General features: G+C 46.5%; 1 protein-coding gene across 6 annotated transcripts in view; it reads right to left on the bottom strand.

Moving 5' to 3' along the window:
• Nucleotides 1-22,552, bottom strand: part of PACSIN2 (protein kinase C and casein kinase substrate in neurons 2) — a 909,220-nt gene that overhangs the window by 643,330 nt on the left and 243,338 nt on the right. Inside the window, exon 1 of one of the 6 annotated variants that reach the window (XM_069628221.1) lies at nucleotides 13,958-14,041. The exons of the other annotated variants lie outside the window; for them this stretch is intronic. The gene's annotated coding sequence lies outside the window, so the exon portion shown is untranslated. Of the gene's footprint in view, nucleotides 1-13,957; nucleotides 14,042-22,552 lie in introns of those variants that run through there. 6 annotated transcript variants of the gene reach the window in all.

The following is a 22,552-nucleotide window of genomic DNA, read 5'->3' as shown; positions in this document are numbered from 1 at the left end:
GCCGTTCTCAAAATGGCGGTGCTTCCCCAAGTTTTGTATCTGTTCCAGGCCATCCCCCTTCCAATTCCAGAAAGTTTTTTCAAGAGTCTAGATAAGGCGGCCAAAGAGTTCATTTGGGAGGGGAAGAGGCAGCGCTTGTTCAGGCGGCTCTTAGCGGCCCCTAGGGAGAGGTGGGGGGCCTGATATTCCCCGACTTACGCCGCTATTATGAAGCGGCTCAATTGAGGGTGATCACAGAATGGTTTTCGGATACCTATCTTAAGCACTGGGGAAAAATGGATAGGGCTGTAGCTCGGCACCATTTGGGGGAAGTATTGTGGCTCCCGCGAAGATTGAGGCCATCGCATTTATATTTAAGTTCGATTACGAAGGGAGTGGTGGATAACTGGGACAGGGCAGTGGAGAAGCGGGGGATCACAACCTTTCCATCCCCATTCACCCCAATCTTCAATAATGGGGACTTCACACCGGGGGTGGAGCAAGGGGCGTTCGCACAGTGGGAGAGAGGGGGCCGTAGAACACTGAGGGACATGTTTCGGGGGGACAGAGTGAAAACGTTTGAGGAATGCAAACAGGAATTTGGGGTGGGGTGAACGGGAGAGACATCGCTACTTCCAGATCCGGCATTGGGTGATGTCTAGTGAAATAAGGAAGGCAGCGACGCGGGGCCTAACGCAAGTTGAGCGATTTCTCACCACTCATGAGGGTTCTAAAGGGCTAATTTCAGATCTGTATAGACAACTAGAGCTGGCAGGCCCAGCACCCACATGGGCGTATATGACGAGCTGGCAGCAGCAACCAGGGTTCAGCATGAGTCAGGAAGATTGGGAAAGGCTTTGGAAGATAATCCCAAGAGTGGCGAGGGCGGCTCAGCTGCAGGAGACATGGTATAAATACTTGTATGGATGGCATTACACTCCAGCCCGCTTACATGCGATATACCCGGCGACTGAGGCAAAATGTTGGAGGGGATGTGGGGAATGGGGCTCCGCGGCCCACATATGGTGGGACTGTCCCGCCATCAGGCCTTTCTGGAGCGGGGTTGCGCAGGCCCTCTCTCAGACGCTAGGAGAAGAAGCCAATCAGGACCCACAGGAAATTCTGTTGGGGAAGAGAGGATTGGGGGGAGAGGAAGAGGGGATGGGTAGAACTAAAGCAAAGGTTATATTCATGTTGGCCGCGATGGCCCTTATTGCTCAGAGGTGGAAGAGCCCCACAATCCCGACGGAGCAGGAGTGGTTAAGGAAAATGCGGGATATAGTCTCGATGGAATGGGCATCCTATGCGGTAAATAACAGGCTGGAGAACTTCTCGGCAGATTGGGGAGAGATGCTGCCATATTTGAAAGGAGACTTTAGGGAGCAATGGTGCCCCCAAAGACTAAAGCTCTTGGATATTTATGGTTAATCTGTGGCGGGGGATAGGGCTGGGGGGGATCCTTTGGCACTATGGAGGAGGGTGGGGGGTGTGGTTTGATGTTGCCCTTGATTTGTGTTCATTTTTGCGTCTTTCCTCCGTTTTTGATTATAATGATGAAAACAATAAAGAATTTAAAAAAAAAAAGCCATGTTCAGAAGGCGGTTCTGTATGTCCGGTGCAAAACCCAACTTCCGTAACCAGGCAAATCTGCGCATTACCGTGCTATTGCCCATGGACCTGCTTACACTATCCGCAGTGTCCAATCCAGATTGAAGGGATTCTTGCATGGCTTCCTTTCCATCTCTAATGATTGCTAGGAACCCTTCCCTTTCTTCCCCTTCTGGTATGTGCTTCCGCCGCCATTGCGATGCACTCCCACAGAGTGTACGAAAATTTTGCCAAGGCACATGTGGAGTTGGTAGATTTTAATGCCATGCTCCCGGCTGAAAATACCTTCCGTGCCCAGCCATCCACACGCTTATCGTCCTGTCTGGAGGGATAGAAGGGTACGCAAGTTTGTTGGAAGCTGTGGCTGCCTGTATGACCAGACTCTCTGGAGTTGGATGTTTTGACAGATAGCCGGGGTTGCTACTGGCCGGGCGGTATTTTGATGCCAGGGACTTATTTACCGGAGGAATAGCATCCGGAGTTTCCCAATCCTTGGCCACCCTGTTTTGCAAGGCTACATGAAAGGGTAGTACTGGGTCTTCAGTGGGACCATGGTCCAATATGTCTGTTAAATCATATTGGAAGAATTGGGCTGGTGGTCTAGCCCAACCCAAGTAATCTACCACCTTGGTCATTAACTGACGGTATGATGGACTGGCATGCTCTCCTGGATCTGGTCTACCAAAGTCATTCTCAGGAGATGTGTCAATGCCACTTGTATTGTGTAAAGACTCCACCAAATCCCACATTCTGCTTTCCTCTGAGATCAAGCATTCTGGGACATTTGGGGTGCCATATTCCAACCCAAAAGGAACATTTTCCTCATCAGATCTCTCCTGTTCCTCAAAAATTGAGGTCAGGGATTTGAAAAACACCCTCCTAGGGAGAGGCTTGAAAACCTTCTCTGGGAGAGGAGGAGGAAGAGGTATAGTACCAGGTTCTGAGGAAATTACATGTTTTGTAACCTTCTCTTTCTATTTTTCTGGCTTCGCTGGCTTGGCTGGAGCCTTTGGCGCCGAGGGTTTCGGCGTCGACGCTAGAGGCTTTTCGATCGGTTTTTCGACCTACCTGTAGCTTTCCTCTCCTTTCTCGCAAGGCCTACTCCATCATCGCCTGCCACTTCGAACAAATCTCCATGTCGTGGCCTTCTCCGAGGCACCACAAACACTCACGGTGTGGGTCCATGATCGACATTTTTGAGCCGCACGACTTGCACTTTTTGAATCCTGATCTCGGGGTCGGTGTCGATGACAAGGACATATTTCTTCTTTGTGTTATTATATTTCACAGAACTCGAGGCACGTCGAATGTCCGAAGCAATGTATACTGCGGAAAAACGGAACTGAGGCCAAAGGGTGCCGCGCGTGCTACTTATACACCCGATGACGTCGCCCTCGACGGAGGCCTTCGAGGGACCATCGACTCAACGACATCGACGCATGGCGCCCTCTGGCAAAAATTTTTCCAAAGAGCAGCAAAGCTGGATGGAATACATCTAAGATGAGGAATACGTTGGAGGACATAATCCACTCGAAAAAAGCTGTTTTTTTTATAGTCTGAATTCCAGCCGTAGCTAGCTTCCACATTTGTCTTCCTCAGGACCAACTCATTACAAGCATCAAACCAGTTTGTTAAGTCTAGTCACACGTTATCTCCTTGTAGTCTGAGCAATTTATATAAATAAATAAGTTTTATCTTTTATATTGGGGCTGGACTGCATTTCACATGGTTTCAACTCATGGCACAGTATTGCTATCTTCCCATGTGTGATTAAGAATTTTTTTTTCTCTTTCTAACAAATCCTTTCTACTAGATGAATTAAGATTTCTTTGAGTCAAAAGTATATTAGTTACATGTTTTCACCAAATAAACATGGCATTGCACTTCCCAATGTAAGAGTCAGAGAGATGGTCAATTGTAGTGCCACTAGCAAACACAAAACTCCCCCCAAAACTGGTTCCAATGTCGTCATTACAGCATAGGGAGTAATATGGTAACTTGCATGAGCAGTTTCTCCCCGCCCCAACAAATGACCCCCCCCACCCGAATATAACCAAGCCGCCAATTAACCAATTTAGATTTTTTAAGCACTGAGCACTTTGCTGCAATTCTTTTCATATCATGTTAAATTAAAAAATATTTGTATAACTAGCTTTAGCACATAAGAGGTATAATTAAGTGAATTTATCCTATATGACACCAACTTTCAAAAAGGTCTTTGAACCTAGACCAGACCTGCCATGGCGATTACTACAAAAGATTAAAATACATTAAAAAATAATGTACAAAAGCAGTCTGCAAAAGATCAAAATACTCATTTAAACCTGAAGGGCACAATGAATTCAGAAAAACTCCAGAAACATCTTGCATCATTTTCATTTTTTCACGCTACGATCTAAGGTCAGTGTTTGAGTTGCACTTCTAATAATCCACATATCAGGTGTGCACAGAAGATTTACAAGCTGTAAAGTGTCGGTTTTTGCCCCCCTCCCTTCCTCCCTCTCCTCCAAAGCATCTGAAGACAAGATGCTGATCATCTATAATCCGGACAGCCCTATATAATCATACAACAGCACTCCGCCGTCAGCGCTCCAACCTTTGAGGAAGGGAAGGTCTGCAAGGTCAGTGTGCAAGTGTGTCATCTAACAGACTGCATCATTTTTAAAACCTTCTACACCATGTTTAGGTATTTTTAAACCCCACTTTTTATGAAGTTCACCAATGTTACATCAGTTAGTAATCTAAAATCTGGTGCTTACCCCCAACAGGGACACCCCAATCCACGGTCCAGAAGAAGGCAATGCCCAAACGCCATAAGAGAAGGACAGAACATGCCACCATCTGCCCTGCCCCCACCAACAGCTTCTTACTAACGCAGAGCCAAAAATAAATACAATTAAATCAAACAGCAGTGACTGCATGGGGGGATGTCAGCCCAGAAACAGGTTTCTGATGAGAAGATACCAGAAACAAATAACCACAAGGGGATTAGCAAGAAAGAACTTTATTATCTCAATAACTCACAAGGGAGCGTCCCGGCATTCTATGCTCTGCCCAAAATCCATAAAGATCTGAGCAACCCCCCCCATGGGCAGGCCAATAATATCTGGGTGTGCGGCTCCATCCATGAACCTATATGTAAATTCATGGACTACTTTCTGATACCATTGAGTCAAGACACACCTACATATCTCAGAGACACGATGACTACGATAAACTATTTTGAAAATACCATCTGTGATCCGACAACACATCTCCTGGTGACAATGGACATCAAGGCATTATAAACAAGCATCTGCCGGAAGCAGCACAGGAATGTATCCAGAACTACCTCACACACAATATGACAGAGCAGAGGTCCAGCCAATTTCATAGTAGAGCTAGTCACAATAGCCCTCTCAAAGAACGTCTTCCCATTTAAAGAGATATACCTCCAAATCTGTGGCACAGCAATGGTAGCTGCTTATGCCCCACGTCTAGCAGTGATATACATGGCTGAATATGAGAAACTACATGTCCTCACGAATACCAAACCGTTCCAACATAGGATCAGTAAGTGGAAACGCTATATTGATGATATTATATTTATATGGCAAGGGGACCTTGAAACCCTGAATGAGTTTCACAGCTGGCTGAACAACAAAGTACCAGTAATTCAGTTGACGATGAGTAGCAGCTCAGAGCCTATTAATTTCCTCGACTTAACCATCATCAACAAAGAAGGGAAACTTTCATGTACCTTATACAAAAAAAGCACAGTCAGGAACATGCTTCTACACTTTCAGAGTCATCACCTCAAGAATGTAATAGAAAATCTCCCATATGTTATGTTACTTGGCATTTATATAGCGCCTTAGGTATCATTGGTATGACCTCAAAGCGCTGGTAGGTTGAACGCCCTCGGGAATGAGAGAGAGAGCGAGAGAGCGAGAGAGCGAGAGAGCGAGAGAGCGAGAGAGAGAGAGAGAGAGAGAGAGAGAGAGAGAACAAGAGAGAACAAGAGAGAGAGAGATAGTGCGTGGGCGCACCGGATATGTGTGCAGCTGGTGTGGTTGTTGCACGATAGCTGCTTCTTAGCAGTAGGTGTGGTACTGAGGAAATCATTTGAATGTGTTCAGTCTGGAGGGTGGACAGCCAGACTGAGTTCTGGCTACGTTAGGCCAGAGGAGACACCTAAGCTGGCAGTATGTACTCAGCTAGCTGTATTTTATTAGGATGAGGAGGAATTTGTGGGGGCGTGTTAGTATGAGAACAGCTATACCGAATGTGTCATAGTATAGCTGTGTTCTAGTTGAGTGATGGTGCATAGGAGAGAGTAATCATAGTAGTGTGATATGGTGGTTATCAGTAAAGCGCCTGCAACAGAGCACGAGAGCAGGACAGGGGGCGTACATAGCGGTATACATATATACAGGGATAGGATGGAGAGGGTAAACATGTGATACAGATAACATGGGGATACAGGCACATAGGATACACATAGCATACATATGAGTTTCAGGGATATATCGAAGTATATCCATTCCATCTACTCTGCACAAAACGCTGCAGCCAAATTGCTTCTAGCACTTGGCCCAAGAGATCACACCTCTCCAGCTCTCAGAACTCTCCACTGGCTCCGGGTTGGACGAAGAGTGACCTTCAAAACCTTATGCATCTCCCACCGAGCAATGCATAAAACCAGACCTGTATACTTACAGGACAAGCTAAAACCCCTACCACCCACAGCGCACTGTAAGATCAAGCTCTGCCCACATCCTAGTGATACCAAACACCAACTGAGTCAGGTTAGGAGGATCATCATTCTCTGCCTTGGCCCCCACTCTGTGGAACTCGCTTCCACCCCACATTCAACACTCCGAAGACTACATGTCTTTCCCAAATTACTGAAAACGTGGCTCTTCCCTTAAGACGTTTAGGAAAAAAAAAAGGAATAAATAGCCACAATAAACAAAAACCCAAGGTGTTTGAACGAAGAAAACAAAAGAGCAAAGGGAGTCGATCGAGCAGACAGAAAGGCTAAAACGACTGAAGTGGACGGAGCAGATGAAGTGGATGGAACAGATGGAGTGGATGGAACTGGATAAAGTGGATGGAACTGGATAAAGTGGATGGAACTGGATAAAGTGGATGGAACGGGCAGAGTGGATGGAACGGGCAGAGTGGATGGAACGGGCAGAGTGGATGGAACGGGCAGAGTGGATGGTACGGATAGAGTGGATGGAGAAGTATGGGCAATACCTTAGGATATGTAGAAATTGTTTGGAGTTATCACAATACCAACACCATGCTGATGAACTAGAAGCAACAAAATTTTTAAAAAAGAGCCAAATGCACACCCAGAATAACTTTACTATCCCTGAAGACCAGAACCAGCGAAGATGAAACATGTGTAACCACATTTGTCCCAGACACAAACCAGTTAAGAGCAATAATCAAAACATTTTGGCCTCTTGTGCAAGTAAGTATGCCGGAAGAACCACTACCTAGGATGGCCCTCAAAAGATCTAATAACCTGAAAGAAAGAAGCTCTCTATGCAACAAGCGTGAACTCAATGGCCACTACCCATGTGGGACATCTACGGTATATAGATTCACTAAGAAAACAAAGATGTTCAAAAGAACAGGAAAAGAATGAGTTCTCGTCTGGGCTACGCTACGTCAGGCAAACTGGATTAGATGCAAAACCCATTCGCCCCCTCTGGTAACTCACTACCTAGAATTACAGGATGGCCTGGATGGAATAGTGGTGGGTAGTGGATACAGTGAATAGCAACACCAACGTCAACAATGCACTTCTATATAAAGAAGCTTGGTGGATACACTGACTCCAAACTCTTACCAATGGCCTCAGTGAAGCAATGCCACCCCATTTTGGAAACTAATGGTTCGAGATGAAGCAACCACATCTACCCGTCCAATCCCATCCACCAGGAGGGCCCAGAAAACAGACTACCAGTCAAGCAAAACAAGGCGAACAACTGGGCCCATACGACCCCAGCAATAAACTCCGGAAAGCTAACCGGATCACGAGAGTACACATACAATCCACAAACGAGGAAAGGCACAGGTTCCTCGAATAGACACCACCACTGAGATGAGGATAATTGTGTCCCTGGCACAGATACTTAGCGAATTCGCACTACACCAGCATACCGAGGTTACCTGGGCGACCACCACTGATCTACCGATGGGAACTAAAGCACAGATCATGTACATCCCCTAACAGATGAAGACGTTTGGCCGAAATTACCCCCTTACTAAATGTTGCCACCAACAGAACGTGTTGGTACGGCCATTAACACAATGCGCATGCACGCGGGTATAGTACCCCCCTCGGCGAAGTACAATGCATACGCACAGACCAAGAAGCCAATAAGTAGCTATGGCAACCCTCATACATTTCCATACGCGTACTGCTGGATTAGAAAAATGCAGTGACTGAGAAGGTAAGAGACTAACAATGTCCTATACTCACGTTGTGCACACCGCCTCTGCACACTAGATAATGCTCACGCGGTTACTTACAATTTTGTCACCCTCTGCAGAACAATCTTGCCAGGATGCCTGCCTTCAGCAGCCCCTCCAGCTTGTGCTGCACTCGGTGCAGACTGTAAAGAGCCCCTACCTATGCGAACAAGTGAGAGTTAATCCTCACCCAATCACAGTGTTATATGTACTAATAACAGTAACCCAATGAAAACTACAGCAACTTCATGCCCTGCCAACCTGTTACCCCCTCCCCCGCACTCATCCCCCGCAGCATCCGAAGACAAGGTACTGATCACCTATAATCCGGACAGCCCTTTACAGCCCTATTAAGTGGCACAAAAGTTTTGCACTCAGCCGTCAGCCCTCCCGCCGACCCTCATCTGAGGAAGGGAATGTGTGCAAGGTCAGTGTGCAAGTGGGTCATCTAACAGGCCGTGTCATTTTTAAAGCTTCTACACTATGTTTAGGTATATTTAAACCCCACTTTTTATGAAGTTCACCATGTTATGGTACTGTTTATTTATATAGCGCCTATACACAGGCAAGTGTTTCAAAGCGCTCAAGGAGGGTGGGAACATGGGGAAAAAAGAAACAGTTGCTCAGAGCCCTTGAAATTCTAAGATCATACTAGTCTGCACAGGCAGAGTAAGTGCGTTAAAAATACATTTAACAGTTTGGGAGAAAGCAAATAGGCCTGACGGCGATTCTTCAGTTTTAACAGTGCTATTAAGGGGTGAAGACAAGGGAGACAGGCTATCTGCAGGCCCAGTGCTTATGGATTGAACAGGTGCACAGAGGGTCACAGGGAGGGGGGAGGATTAAGTGCACCCGGTCGGTTAAGACTGGGGTAAATGCAGATAGAGCGACTCTCTTTGTTTAATTCTCAAGTGCATTGAGTGAGGGTGGGGTGTAGGGCCCTGAGGCAAGTGCGAGAGAGGACTGGCAGGGGTCCCGAGGACTAGTGCGACTCTGAGGTACCCCCGGCGGCCAGTCTGCATTCTGTAAGAAAAAGGAGGAAGGGAGAAGGAATAGGAGAAGAGAAAAGTCTTGAGGAGTTTCTGGAATTTAAGGAGATCTGGCTCAAGACGGAGGGCGGCAGGGAGGCTATTCCAGAGGGAAGCACCTGCTGAGGATCTGGATCTCCCTCAAACTCTCCGCTTGAAGAACCGGCTAACTCGCAGAAGGGTGGCAGTAGATGAGCAGAGGGCTTGTGAGGGACAGTATTTAGGTAGGCAGTGTTGTAGGTAGGTAGGTCCCAGGCCACAGAAAGCCACGTGGACAATGCAAAGGGTCTCGAATTTGATCCTTGCAGCTACGGGGAGCCAGTGAAGGGATTTTGGCGCCAGAGAAATGCGGTTCCTGGGCTTGAGGCCAAAGATAAGTTGTGTGGTTCTGTTCTGGACGAGTTGCAGAGGGCGCAGTGCAGAAGAAGGGGGATTGAGTAAGAGGCTGTTGCAATAGTCCAGCCTTGAGAGAGCTAGGGCTCTGGAGACAGTGACCCTCTGGGGGAAAGTGAGGAAAGTTAGAGTACCTCTCAGGAGGTGAAGCCGATAGATGGACTTTTTAGAGATGCATGAGATGTGAGAGAAGGAGAGTGGAGTCAAAGATGACCCTGAGGTTTCTTGCTTCGCATGTGGATGTGGGCACAGGGCCAAGGGAGGCCTGCCAGAGAAACAGTGGGAAAGAGGGAGCAGGGTTCCCAATGCAAACAATCTTAGTCTTAGTGGCATTGAGGCAGAGGTTGTTTGCAGCACACCAAGACTGAATAGCGGACAGTCCGGTATGAGCGAGGAAGAGGAGGCTGAGGATAGCCTGAAAGATAGTTTCCTGTCATCCGCGTAGCACTGAAAGTTAGCAGTGAAAGTGGCAATCAAACGTGCCAAGGCAGCCATATAGACGTTGAAGAACCAGGGGGATAGGTTTGATCCCTGGGGAACACCACACGTTGAGAACGTGATAGTCGGGTGAAAGACTCCAAGTTCCACCTGGGGTGGGTGGTCATAGAGGAAGGAGGTTAACCACGCCAGAGCCTGATCTGTGATTGCAAGGGTGTCACGGAGACGTGCGATTAGGATGTCGTAGTTAACCTTGTCGAAGGCAGAGGAGAAGTCGAGGAGAATTACGATAGAGGGGGAGTTTGTGTCAAGATTTGAGAGCAGATCTTCATGGGTGTTCAGAAGAGCAGTATCCATGCCTCTGGATGCTCTAAAGCCAGATTGGTGGTTGTGAAATGAACCAATAGATTCAGTGTCGAGGGTCAGATGAGAGATTGCCAGTTTCTCCAGGAGTTTGCCCAAGAAAGGAGTGATGGAGTAGGGCGGTAGTTTGCCACAATGGAGGGGTCGGCAAGGGGTTCTTTCAGCAGAGGGTACACAAGGGAGTGCTTCAGGGCAGTTGGGGAAAGCTCCAGTGGAAAAGGAGCGATTGCAAAGATCAGCCAAGGCTGGGGTGAGGGAGTCGATATTGTCTTTAATGGTTTTGGAGGGGCATGGGTCCACCTGTTTGGATGAAGCCTTCATAGATAGAACTTGTCTGGTGACCTCATCCAGTGTGACGGGCGAAAGAGAAGAGAGGGTAAGCAGGGGGAGGGGGGGCAGGGGCCAAGGGAGGCTACAGTGTTGGTGTATGCTGTGGGGTGAAAGATAGAGTGTAAAGGATGTCTTGGGTTTTTGTGGTGAAGTATGCAGCCAAGGCCGAGCAAAGGCCATGGGTGGGTGTGACAGAAGAGGTTGCTACAGGGTTGGCCAGTACCTTGCTGACTCTGAAAAGTTTGGCCGCGTTGTTGGATGCCGCAGAGATGAGGGCTTGAATAAAGACTCTTTTCTTGGTGCAGATGCAGAGTCGATAATGCGAAGGAGGCGGCAGGCCAGTTTGTCCGATGGTTTCCACAACGCATTCCATTCCTGCTCCGTTGCCCTACTCTTGCGTTTAAGGACAGTCAGGTCGGAGTCGTACCAAGAGCTGCACTTTTTGGAAGGCTTCAGTCTGACACTCAGGAAAGGGGCAAGAATGTCAAGAGTGTTGGAGATAGAGAGATTGAGGTTAGCCAGGGCTGTGTCAGGGTGGGAGTCAGCCGAAGGAGTGGGGGGAGGAGTAGAGTAGGAGGAGGCAAATACAGCCACTGTCATATTTTTCATAGGACTGGTGACTTTGAAGCCAAGTGGCTGTGCTGATGTATTGCTGCAAGAAGAGAGGAGAGCTTCAGGTGTGTTGAGAGAAGAGTGGTCAGTCCAGGAGAGGGAGGTAGAGAGAGGGATGTCAGTTGGGAATCTAAAATCTGGTGCTTCCCCCTAACAGGGACACCCCAATCGACGGTCCAGAAGAAGGCAATACAACACCCTGCCGAAACACCATAGGAGAAGGACAGGACATGCCACCATCTGCCCTGCCCCCAACAACAGCTACTTACTAGCGACATCGACCTAGGATTGGACAAATGACCATTACAGAAAATAAACAAACAAAACAATGAACTGATACATCTGGAGCACAGAAGCACAAAATAATAATAATAGACCACAAATAATACACCACACAACAACAGACAGCTATAGTTGGCTGAAAGAATTAAGTGCCTTCCACCAAAAGTAATTTACAAGAACACAAAGCTTGGACTTTGCTTTAGAGTAAAAGTGTCTTCAGTACATTACATTTTTTGGTGACAAACCTATGTTTTTAGGCACTTGTGATGCTCACAGCAAAAGATGGTATAGAATATCAAAGGATAGAATGTTTAGCACAATGTTTGACTATGCAGGTTTGTAAGATTGTGTAACAATACCACCACAAATGTATATTTGGAAATGACCATCCTCGTTCTTTGACTACACATCGAACAACAAGTTGATTAGGTTTGTAAAAATGATCTATTGGTCTTATAAATGAATCATGGTACACTAATGAAATTACCTTTTCGGCATGTCTATATGTCACAAAGTAATAAAATAGGGCAATGAGAAACGCCAAATCATGAGAAAATTCATAAAATGTAAGTAGTGTTCTTTCTTATATCAAGGATGTTGAAGTAAGATGTTTTGAAGGTAAAGAGGTATTCAGCACCTCCAATTAACTAAATGGTATAGAATGCAAAATGAATGCCTTTTTGAAATTCAAGTGTTAGGACACCTTTTTATTAGAACAATAAAGTGTCTGCTGGCAGGAAATTTCATATTAAGGTTTACTTTCCCTCATGTTCTCGGAGCCACACAAATGTGCCTGTTTTTTTCTTGGTAGATTAAACGGTAGATTAGCATATAGACAAACTAGCACAGACATATGGCAAAATACTTGAAGTAAATCATTATCTCATATTGCAAGTTCAACTCTTACCACACTTAACATTGGATGCATCCTAAACAAGGGTAATGGGATGGATCAACAAAATTAATGGTAAAAGTTCAAAATGTAGTTTAATTACAAATGGGGGATGGCTGGGATAAACAACTATAGGGACAAGGCGGTGTGAAGACATCACAAAGCAAGACAAACACAAACTTAAAAATGAAATACTTTATTAAATCAAATGTCAGGATGGTCAAACGCCTAACTTGCCCAATGCTAAGGTGGGATTCCCCCTACCTGAATCAAACTATAGAAATTCTGAGTCAAGAGTTCAACTTAAAAGTCTGTGTGTGTCCAAAACCTATACCTGCCCTCATAACTAAAGATGGAAAACATGTAGGGATGTCAAAGCCAAAAGAAATAGTGTGCAACTCAAAGATCTGGGCTTTTTCCAGCTTACAGCTTTCTCTCAGCTCCCCTTCCCCAAGTATAAGCAAGTTCCACGAACACAAGTCTCAAGATTACTCACATTCAAGGTGATACAGTTCAGAACCAGTCCTTGGGGTTCCCTTCCCCAAGTTCCAAACACCACAGCAGACAGAAAACAAAAAGGTCTTGAGGCTTTGTTCTCAAGACCACACACTTAGCTCCTCAAGTCTGAGGGTTCCCTTCCCCACTTCATCATCACAATGTCTTTGGGTTTTCGACATTTATGGCTCACTGATCTAGGTGCAGTTGTTAGACCAAAGGGTCCACCCATCACAGGTCGTGCAACTAGGATCCCCAATTCTCAGCCGCTTGGCTTTGATGTGTTGATTTACAGTCTTCTGGCTTTTCCTCATTAGCCTCTTGGTTCTGCCATTACTTGTCACACATCCTTTCTTTTCTTTGGCCTTGCCACACTGCATTCATTCATAAAAGTTCAGTTCAAGGGTGTTTTGCTCACACACATCTTCTTACGACTCACTATCACACTTGTGCCCATTTTTGTAATTCATTTGCACCTGAGCATTTAGGTAATTCACTTTATTTGCGTTGCCCACAAAGGATTTCATTCCGTTAAGTACTTAGAAGGCTTAATTTCATGGTTTCATTCAATTTAGTATTTGATAAGCATTAATGCCGCTTAATTGTAATGTGCCATTCAGTGTGGTATTCAATATGCATTGGTATCGCAGAGTTTTTAAGTTTAATGTTGCCTCAATGTCTAATTAGCCTGATGATGGCAAAACTCCGATAGCTTTGAGAGTTCTCATCTTTCCCAATTTTGAGAATACTGAAGACCAAGATCTAGCTGCTGAATGGGAAGAGAACCTCAATCAGAGCGCACAAGTGATGATGCAACAACAAGTGGAGCATGTCCCTAAGGAACATGGTAGGGTTCAGGCTCAAATGAATACAAACAAGAAATCTCAGAAATTGATAGGCTCGCGAGTACTAAACAAAAGCACTAAACAAAAATATATGACCTTCTTAGCATTGATCGAGATGCGGTCAAACTATGTAAATTGAGTAAATATTTTAAAGATGATCATGATTATCGAGACAATCGAGTTTACACTTTTCAGTCTAAATTTGACAAAAGCCAGAGACCAACCTCTAGAGAAAGTACTCCCAACACTTCACCAGGCAGCTCTGATGTTGACTCAGATGGATGTGGAAGCCTTACAAACATCATGTGCCCAGTCCTCTAGATGGCCATCTAGTGCTAGAGGACAAAAAGTTTTTTTTAAGAGCCGGCTCGAAGATACAGGAGAGAGAATCAAATAATTATTACCAAACGTGTAAGATTCCGAGATCCGCCAGAACAAGGTATCTTAACAAAGAACACCAATAGGGGCAAGAGGGGAGGAAGAGAAAGAAACAGGCGAAGACCAAGATCCAACAAAGGTACTGGCGAGATCGGGCACAAAGAGACAAGTGGCAAACAGAACAGTACAAACCTAGAAATAAACTTATCAAATAGACAATTAACCTCATCCGAAATTTCAGTATTGAACAGAGGACTATCATTCACTCCCACGATAGGGTCCAACTTGATTGACTTTCAAATTGATTTATTCAAAATCATACAGAAACTTAAGCTTAAAAAGTATTTCTCCAACTAAATGCATATGTTCAAACCCTAGGATGTTTTGACACCATTAAGTTTATTGGCTATTCAAGATATTGAGAATACCCACTTACTCGTGTCTCTTGAACAGGGGCCAAACACTGAGCATGCAATAATTAGAGACCAATTGGGAATTCACCCTAGAAACATGGAGGCATCAGAACTTGAAGCCAAACCTAAATTCATGCCACAGATAACTGGGGAAAGTGTAATCAAAACTTTCCAAATGGCTGTAATTCTAGATATACATCAATACTTGGGCAAGAAGCCTAATACTAAGCATTGAATAAGATCCAATTGACCGCTGAAAAGAAAATGGCTTTCGAAACACTTGCCAATGATACCACTATCGTGATAAAAGACAACGATCAAGGTGGCATTGTTGTAATACTTAACCGTGAAGATTATATTAATGTCCTGGATTCCCCCATCTGGTCCTGGACAGCCACGGCCCCACAGTTCTCCTCCCAACTCCTAACCACTGAGTGCTTGGGTGCTTTTTATACTGTCCTGAATACCAGACAGGCCGCAGGTGTGCATGGTTAATGTCAATTGCCTGGCCTCGTTAGTGGGACAGAGAAAATGAAGAGGTTGATGTGCCTTGATCTGCATCATCTTCTTTGCAGTACTATAATGGTGTTTCTCATAGGAAGCTCTTAAGGTAGGCCAGGACATGCTTGACAATATCCTATGACAGCAGAAGGGAGGTAGGATAGATCGGGATTAGAAAGGGGTGGATACCATGTCTTACCCTCAGGCATCCCACTACTGTTCTTCAAGGACCCTTTATCCAAGTAGTTCTCCCTCGCAGACTTAGCCACGGGGTCGGGATCCAGCCACTTAGACTTTCCCTTGGTTACCTGAGGGGGGGTGTTAAGGGGGCAAAAGCTGAGAACACCCAGAAATTTCTCACAATATATGGGATACATTACTCGCCATAATCGTATTTCTGATGCTTGCATGTGCTTAGATTCACATGCTGTGCATAGGCCGACATCTAGTGGAAGCTGTGGAGTATTACAGTTTTTTTTTCTCGAAACTCGAAAATGGGCGTCGACACAGGGCATGCCAGTAATACTATCCCTAGTGTGACGTCCACTGTACCCATGATCCCTCACGCGTGTAGGACCCCTAGATTGTATTTCTTCTGACATGAGGTAGCATGAGGAGTAGCGTGAGTACAGGTTATCCAAGCAGATAGATAAGACTACAAGCATCCATGCGCCTTCTCTCAGAGGTGAGGAAGGGCGGGCGCATGTGAATCTAAGAAGATACAAGCATCAGAAATACGATTACGGTGAGTAATGTATCCCTTCTGAGGCTTGTGGAATCTGCTTAGATCACATGCTGTGCATAGTTTAGCGAGCAGTGTTAGAAGAAGGAGGAGGAGGTGGGATGTGAGAAGGGACATGAGCAAACAGGTGTCTTAGAACCGCTTGTCCCACTTGAGTATCTATCCTGGAATGAGTATCAATGCAGCAGTGCTGAGTAAAAGTGTGAATAGAGCTCCAAGTAACTGCTTTGCAAATGGTGTCAAGGGGTACATTTGCAATGAAAGCCAGAGTGGCCCCCGTACCTCGTGTGGAGTGGGCTCTTGGCGTAAAAGGCAGAGTTCTTTCTGAAAGGGAGTAACATAGTTGGATACAATTGACTATCTACTTCGAGATGGCACCTTTAGAGACGCGATCTCCTTCTCTGCTTGTAGCTACGGAGACAAACAGTTGGTCTGTTTTCCTGAGCGGCCTGGTCTCGTCTACATAGTAGAGGACCACTCTTCGCACATCTAGAGTGTGTAGTTTCACCTCAGCAGAGCTTTTGGGTTCTTGGAAGAAGGCCGGAAGCCCAATGGACTGGTTAACGTGGAATTTTGAATGAACTTTGGTGAGAACCTAGGGTGTGTTCGTAGAATGAGTTTATCCTTATGAATAGTAAAGGATCCTGCACTGGCATAGCCTGAATTTCACTGACCCTTCTTATGGATGTAATGGTTACTAAGAAGGCAGTTTTATAGGTCAGGTGTTTGCGACTGGCTTTATGCATGGGTTCAAAGGGTGGGCCCATGAGTTTAGCAAGCACCACATTAAGGTCCCATCCTGGTAGTGGGTTAGAAATTGGAGGGTGGAGTCTCTTTACCCCTTCCATAAAGGCTTTAACCACTGGTACTTTCCACCACAAAACCTTGTTATGGGAGGTGGTGTAGGCTGACAACACCGCAAGGCGTACCTTGAGTGAGTTAAATACCAACCCTGCAACCAGCAGGTGGAGCATGTAGGTAACAATATTGGAAGGAGTGCATTCAACCGGGTTGATTTGCTTATTCTGGCACCAGATAACAGATCCCTTCCATGTATCAAAATAACAGTGCCTCGTGTTTGGTTTCCTAGATTCCTTTAGGATGTCCATGCACCTCTGTGGTAAGTTGAGATGCCCAAACTCTTTGACTTCAGGAGCCATGCTGCCAAGTTCATTGAGCTGGGTTGAGGATGCACTGTCTGACCTTGGTGCTGGAATAGTAGGTTGTGCCAGCACGGGAGTCCAATAGGTTTGCACACCGCTAGTCTGCGTAGGTGTGGGAACCACAGTTGCATCGCCAACATGGGAGCAACAAGGAAGTGCGTCATCGATTCCCTGTGCATCTTGTTGACCACCTTCCTCAAGAGAGGGGTTGGTGGAAAAGCGTAGGCAAACATCCCTGACCAGTTCATCCACAGGGCGTTTCTGGATGTGAATCCTGGGCATTGCCTGTTTTCGCTTGTGGCGAATTGGTCCATAGTGGGGAAACCCCACTGTGAGAAGATGTCTTCTACGCCTTCACTGTGTAGACACCATTCGTGTTCTTCTGGGAGGGGGTCTCTGCTTAAAGCGTCCGCTAGTGAATTCAGATCCCCTGGAACATGTTTAGATGACAGGTAAATGTTATGTCCGAGTGCCCATGTCCAAACTTTCTGGGCAAGCCTGGACAGATTTGGCGAACGAGTCCCTCACTGTTTGTTTATGCAAAACATTGCTGTCGTAATGTCTCTTAGGATCTGTACTAACAGGTTCAACTGGTGGGGTTCGAACGCTCGAAGCGCCCTGAAGACTGCCAGGAGTTCCAGCAGATTGATATGATTCTTGGCCACTGTGTGAGACCAGAGACCCTGAGCTGTGTGGTGGAGGAGGTGTGCTCCCCACCCTGACAGGGACGCGTCTGTAGTGACTACAGCTTGTACCTCCGGGTCGTAAAAGGGGTTTCCCCTTTGAGAGGTTCTCTCTTGTCCACCAGTGAAGACTGTACAAGTGTTGGCAAAACAACCACTAGATCATCCCACTGACCACTTGCCTGAGAACACTGTTTCGCCTACCATTCTTGCATGGGTTGCATGCGCAGGCGCGTGTGAGGTACCAGGTAAATACATGACGCCATCATGCCTAGCAAACGCATCGCTTTGCGCACCCTTATCTGGTGACCTGGCTGATATAGAAGAATTTGCAGTAGTAGATTCCAAATTCTTTCCTCGGTTGGAAAGGCCAACCCCTCTTGAGTGTTTAGTACAGCTCCTAGGAACTGCTTGGAGGTGCTTGGCACCAGGCTTGATTTGTTCTCGTTGATAGAGAAACCCAATTCGAAGAGGAGGTCAATTGTTCTTTGGATGTTTGATCTGCAAATTACTGGGGTCTCCCCCGTGATGAGCAAGTCGTTCAAGTTAAGGGTACACTGGGATTGCCTCCCTGCGTAGGTGTGCCGCCGCCACTGCCAGTACCTTGGTGAATACCCTTGGAGCAGAGGCTATACCGAAGGGCAGCACCTTGAACCGGTAGTGCTGGCTGTTCACCTTGAAGCGCAAGAATCTTCTGTGCGCTGGGAACATGGAAATATGAAAATAGGCATCTTTCATGTCCAATATTGCCAAGTAATCTTACCTTTTTAGGAGGGGAATTACTTCTTGGAGAGTAGTCATGCGAAATCTTTGGGGCTTGACATGCTTGTATGCAGGGCATAGGTCTAATATTGGGCACATTGTCAAATCTTTTTTTTTTGGCACAAGGAAGTAAGTTGAATAGATACCGTTGTTTACCTGGCTGCCCGGGGCGAGGTCCATCGCGTCCTTTGCGAGAAGATTGACGATTTCCTCGAGAAGGATCTTCTGGTAGTCCAGTGAATGTATCTTTTGTCGTGGAGGGTGGTTGCAGGGGCACTCTAGCAGTTCGATGCAGTATCCTGCGGACACTGTGGACAGCACCCATCTGCCCCAGGTGCGGCTGCGATGACGCTGGCTATATCCACATGATCTGGTCCTGTCCCCTGCCCCCGCCTCACTCAATTCAGGGGTGCAGTATGCTCTACTACGTCAGCTATCCTCGAACACCCTATCACCCCATCCCCAATGAGGTGTCTTTTTCATTACTTCCCAGAACTCCACCTTCCCATGCTTGGGTGAAGGTGGAAATGCGCCCCCATACTGGGAATGCGTGGGAAGGAACCCTGAACGGAACGTCACTGCTTTGCTGGAATTGTACCACCACTGCCGGGGTTGCCTCCACCTCTACCACGGCCCCTCTTGTTACCTCTGCCGTAACTTTGGGTAGACTGCTGGTTGACCCCCCCATGATGTACCCTGTCCCTTTGTATAATTGGAGCCCCTCTGGGAATTTTGTCCGCGTGAGTATTGAAAATTACTATTCCCTCTTTCATTAGTGGGTTTATTCGTCAATTGTCCCAGGGACTTTAGAGTTTCATACTCGTCTTTGGCAGTTTTCAGTGCATCCTCTACCGATTTGCCAAACAAGATATTCAGTTCCACCGGCATGTCAGTAAGGGTTGCCTGGGTCTCGGGTTTAAACCCCGACTGTCTTAGCCAAGCGTGCCTTTTAATGACAGTGCTCTCTGCAATGAGCCAGCCTGCATTATCTGCGGCGTCAAAGGTTGTCTTCAAAATGCAACCGGACACGGCTCTACCCTCCGATGCGATCTGGGCCAACTGACCCTTTAGTGGTTCCGGTGCGGAGTCAATGAGACCAGCTACCTGCTCCCACTGGTGGCAATTATAGCTTGCCAGCAGAGTGGTGGTGTTGGCGGTCCTTGCCTGCTAAGCGGAAGTGGAGGGTACTTTCCTTCCTAACCCGTAGATTCTTTTGCTCTCCTTGTCTGGGGGAGCCTCCGATGATGATAGAGGTGTCCCCGCTCTATTTCTGGTGTTAGTAATTATCAAGGAGTCGGGCTTCAGTTGCCCCCTTATGTAAAGAGGGTCTGACTGGGCGGCCCTGTGCATCTTCTCAATTCTGGGGCTCACAGCTTTAGTGAGATTAGGAGTGAGAAGGGCAGGATCAATTTTACATTGGATTGATTTGAGAATAGGAATGGCTTGAGCAATGGGTCTTTTGTCCCCCACTAACTCCTCTGCAACGTCCCTCTCTTCCTGCGCCGCCTGAGTATCTATGTGGAAGTGCTCTGCAGCTTTAGCCAAGACTTGATTTAGAAGGGGCAGGTTATCTATTGGTGAGTCAGTAACCTGTGGTTCCTTGTTAACCGGGGAGTCAATATTGTAGACTTACGCTTCATCTTCCTCCTCCTCATCCTCATCCTCATCCTCAACCTGGCCCTTGTCATCCCCATAATACTCGACCTCAGTTTGGTCGTCCAGCACCAAAACGTCTGGGTCGTCCTCATACTGTTGGTAAGGCTGAATATAGTAAGGGTCTGAGGACAGACCCTGAGCTGGAGAATCAAGCCAAGGTCTCTTATTAGGAGGCTGAGGGTCCTTGGATCCTGAAGGAGTAGCATTGTCAGGGATATAGCTAGAAATGCTGAGGATATTTTTCATAAAAATTTGCTAAGGAGGACATTCTCCTCATCACCCTGTCTATGTCCTCAGTGCTCCATTCTCTGGAACTGGGGATGATAATCTCTTGTTGAGGTTCATCTTCTAATCCCATTTTGTGAGGAGTGGGAGGGGTGAGCCTGGGTGTGGTGACAGGGACAAGGGTCTTAGATTTGTCCTTATCTGACGACCTTTGTTTGTCCTTGTGTACCAGGGGTGCAGAAGTTGAATGTGTAGACTTTTTCTGCCGTTTGCCCCCTTTCCCGTGAGTTGAAGAGTATTTCGCTGACGGTTTGGCCTTTTCAGAATCTTTCGACTCCTGGCGTCGAGGTTCGGGGGTACTCTCTCTCTCCTTTGAGTGTGCACGTCGGGACTCGGAGGCAGACGCCGAACAGGCTGTCGGAGCAGACTTTTGATGTACAGCTTGGGGATGGAGGTCGGATTCGTCTTCTGACGAACAAACCTCTGTTACTTTAGAGAGCGAGGCACTCTTGGCAATTGTGGATGGGTGCCGTGCGGCGATCTGAACCTGGAACGCCCATAGGACACCGATTCAGTGGACCTCTCTCTTTGTGCCTCTTTCTTCTGAGAACTCGACACGCGTGTCGAGTCTCGGTTGGCTTTAGTGTTTTTAGGTGTAGAAGAAGAATGGGTAGCGCTCGTGTCGCCGGGTGTGTTCCCCATAACTGCCTTGCCGGACAATCCTCCAAGGTCGGGGACTAGCGCTTGGGTGTCTTTCGACACCCCTGTGCCCTCGCCATCCGAAAGGGCAGTTTTGCTGCCATCACTGAAGGCACCCACCGCTTCCATGGCCTCAAGCTGCTTGGCGTGGTGGGCCTAATGTTTAGTGGAGTGGTCCTTGAGTGTTTTTGCTTTAAAAAGCTTACACATTCTGCAGTTAGCTTCAGGGTGGTCCCTGAGCAAGCAGAGATTACAGGTGGCGTGTTTGCCAACCCAAGGGTACTTGCGGTTGCACTTGGGGCAAAATATAAATGGAGTACTCTCCATATGTCACCTAGTGTGTGTAGGAAAATAAAGAGTGTAGAGTATGTTTCCACCCCCCACTCTCCCTACTTGCAGGGCCGAAGCCAGAGGCCTTCCGAGGCCCGGGCCGAGGTCAGAGGCCTTCCGAGGCCCAAAGTCCATCGTGCAGCTCTCGATGGTTGTTTGTTCTTCGGACCGGCGTCGATCTTCGATATCTCGACGTGGCAGTGAAAGAACGGGGAAATTAATATTGATTTTTGCAAAATGGCTTAAAGCCAGGGAACTCCGCGCAATGCTTCCAACAAGTATGGCGAAAAAAACAAGCTGAGGGTCCTACACGCGCGAGGGATCATGGGTACAGTGGACGTCACACTAGGGATAGTGTTACTGGCACTCCCTGTGTCGACGCCCATTTTCGAGTTTTGAAAAGCAAACTGTAATACTCTGCAGCTTCCACTAGATGTCGGCCTATGCACAGCATGTGATCTAGGCAGATTCCACAAGGCTCACAAATATAGATTTTTTAACTTGGTAATAGCGCCAAAAGCATTTGATGCACTTGTAACAATGGCAAGCAAGCAATGAGGAGAAAAATGCATAAGTTCATTTTGAATGGGACTAGACTAGGGATATATCTTAGTCTTGAGAACAACTTCTGGTCGAAAAATGTGTTGGCTGTCCGATGATATATCTATTTTATCTCTTCATATGGTGTGATTTAGCAAAGAAGGGTTTGGCTGTCAAATGACAGGGTAGTCAAAATGTTCTGAGAAACTGTGATGGCATTTTGTACAATTCCAGACAATGTTTACCCTGTAGTTGAATTGTATGTCTGGGTTCTTGACTAATTGCTGAACATTACAATCTATATATAACCACATCTAAGGTTTTGAATTTTTCATTTGAGAATAAATTGGTTCGCACAGGGTCATAGTTAATTTAAAGAAATTAGTACCTTGACTAGGGCTTAGGGTAAGGCTCTAGATAACTATTACTGCATCTTTCCCCATTCTATAACAAGATTGCACTACATTTTGTCCAAACGCATTAGAAACTCATCTTCCCATATCTTTTCAATAAGTATTGGTTTCGCTTGATTTTAAAGTTCATCTCATTAGGTATTCAATAAACATTGTTTTCTCTTAACTTTTAAAGTTCCATCTCATTCAGTATTCAATAAGCACTGTTGTCGCTTAAATCTAAAGTCACATACCGTTTTGCAGGAGCGCCCCAAGAGCATCCTCGCCGATCCTAACTGGCTTGTGGCGTCTCCTGTCGGTGGTTCCCTCCGTTT

The sequence above is a fragment of the Ambystoma mexicanum genome, chromosome 12, assembly GCF_040938575.1.
Source record: "Ambystoma mexicanum isolate Mex_15411 chromosome 12, UKY_AmexF1_1, whole genome shotgun sequence".
In the NCBI taxonomy this organism is placed as follows: domain Eukaryota; kingdom Metazoa; phylum Chordata; class Amphibia; order Caudata; family Ambystomatidae; genus Ambystoma; species Ambystoma mexicanum.
The sequence above is the reverse complement of the archived record's forward strand: the minus strand, read 5'-3'. Positions and strand labels throughout refer to the sequence as shown.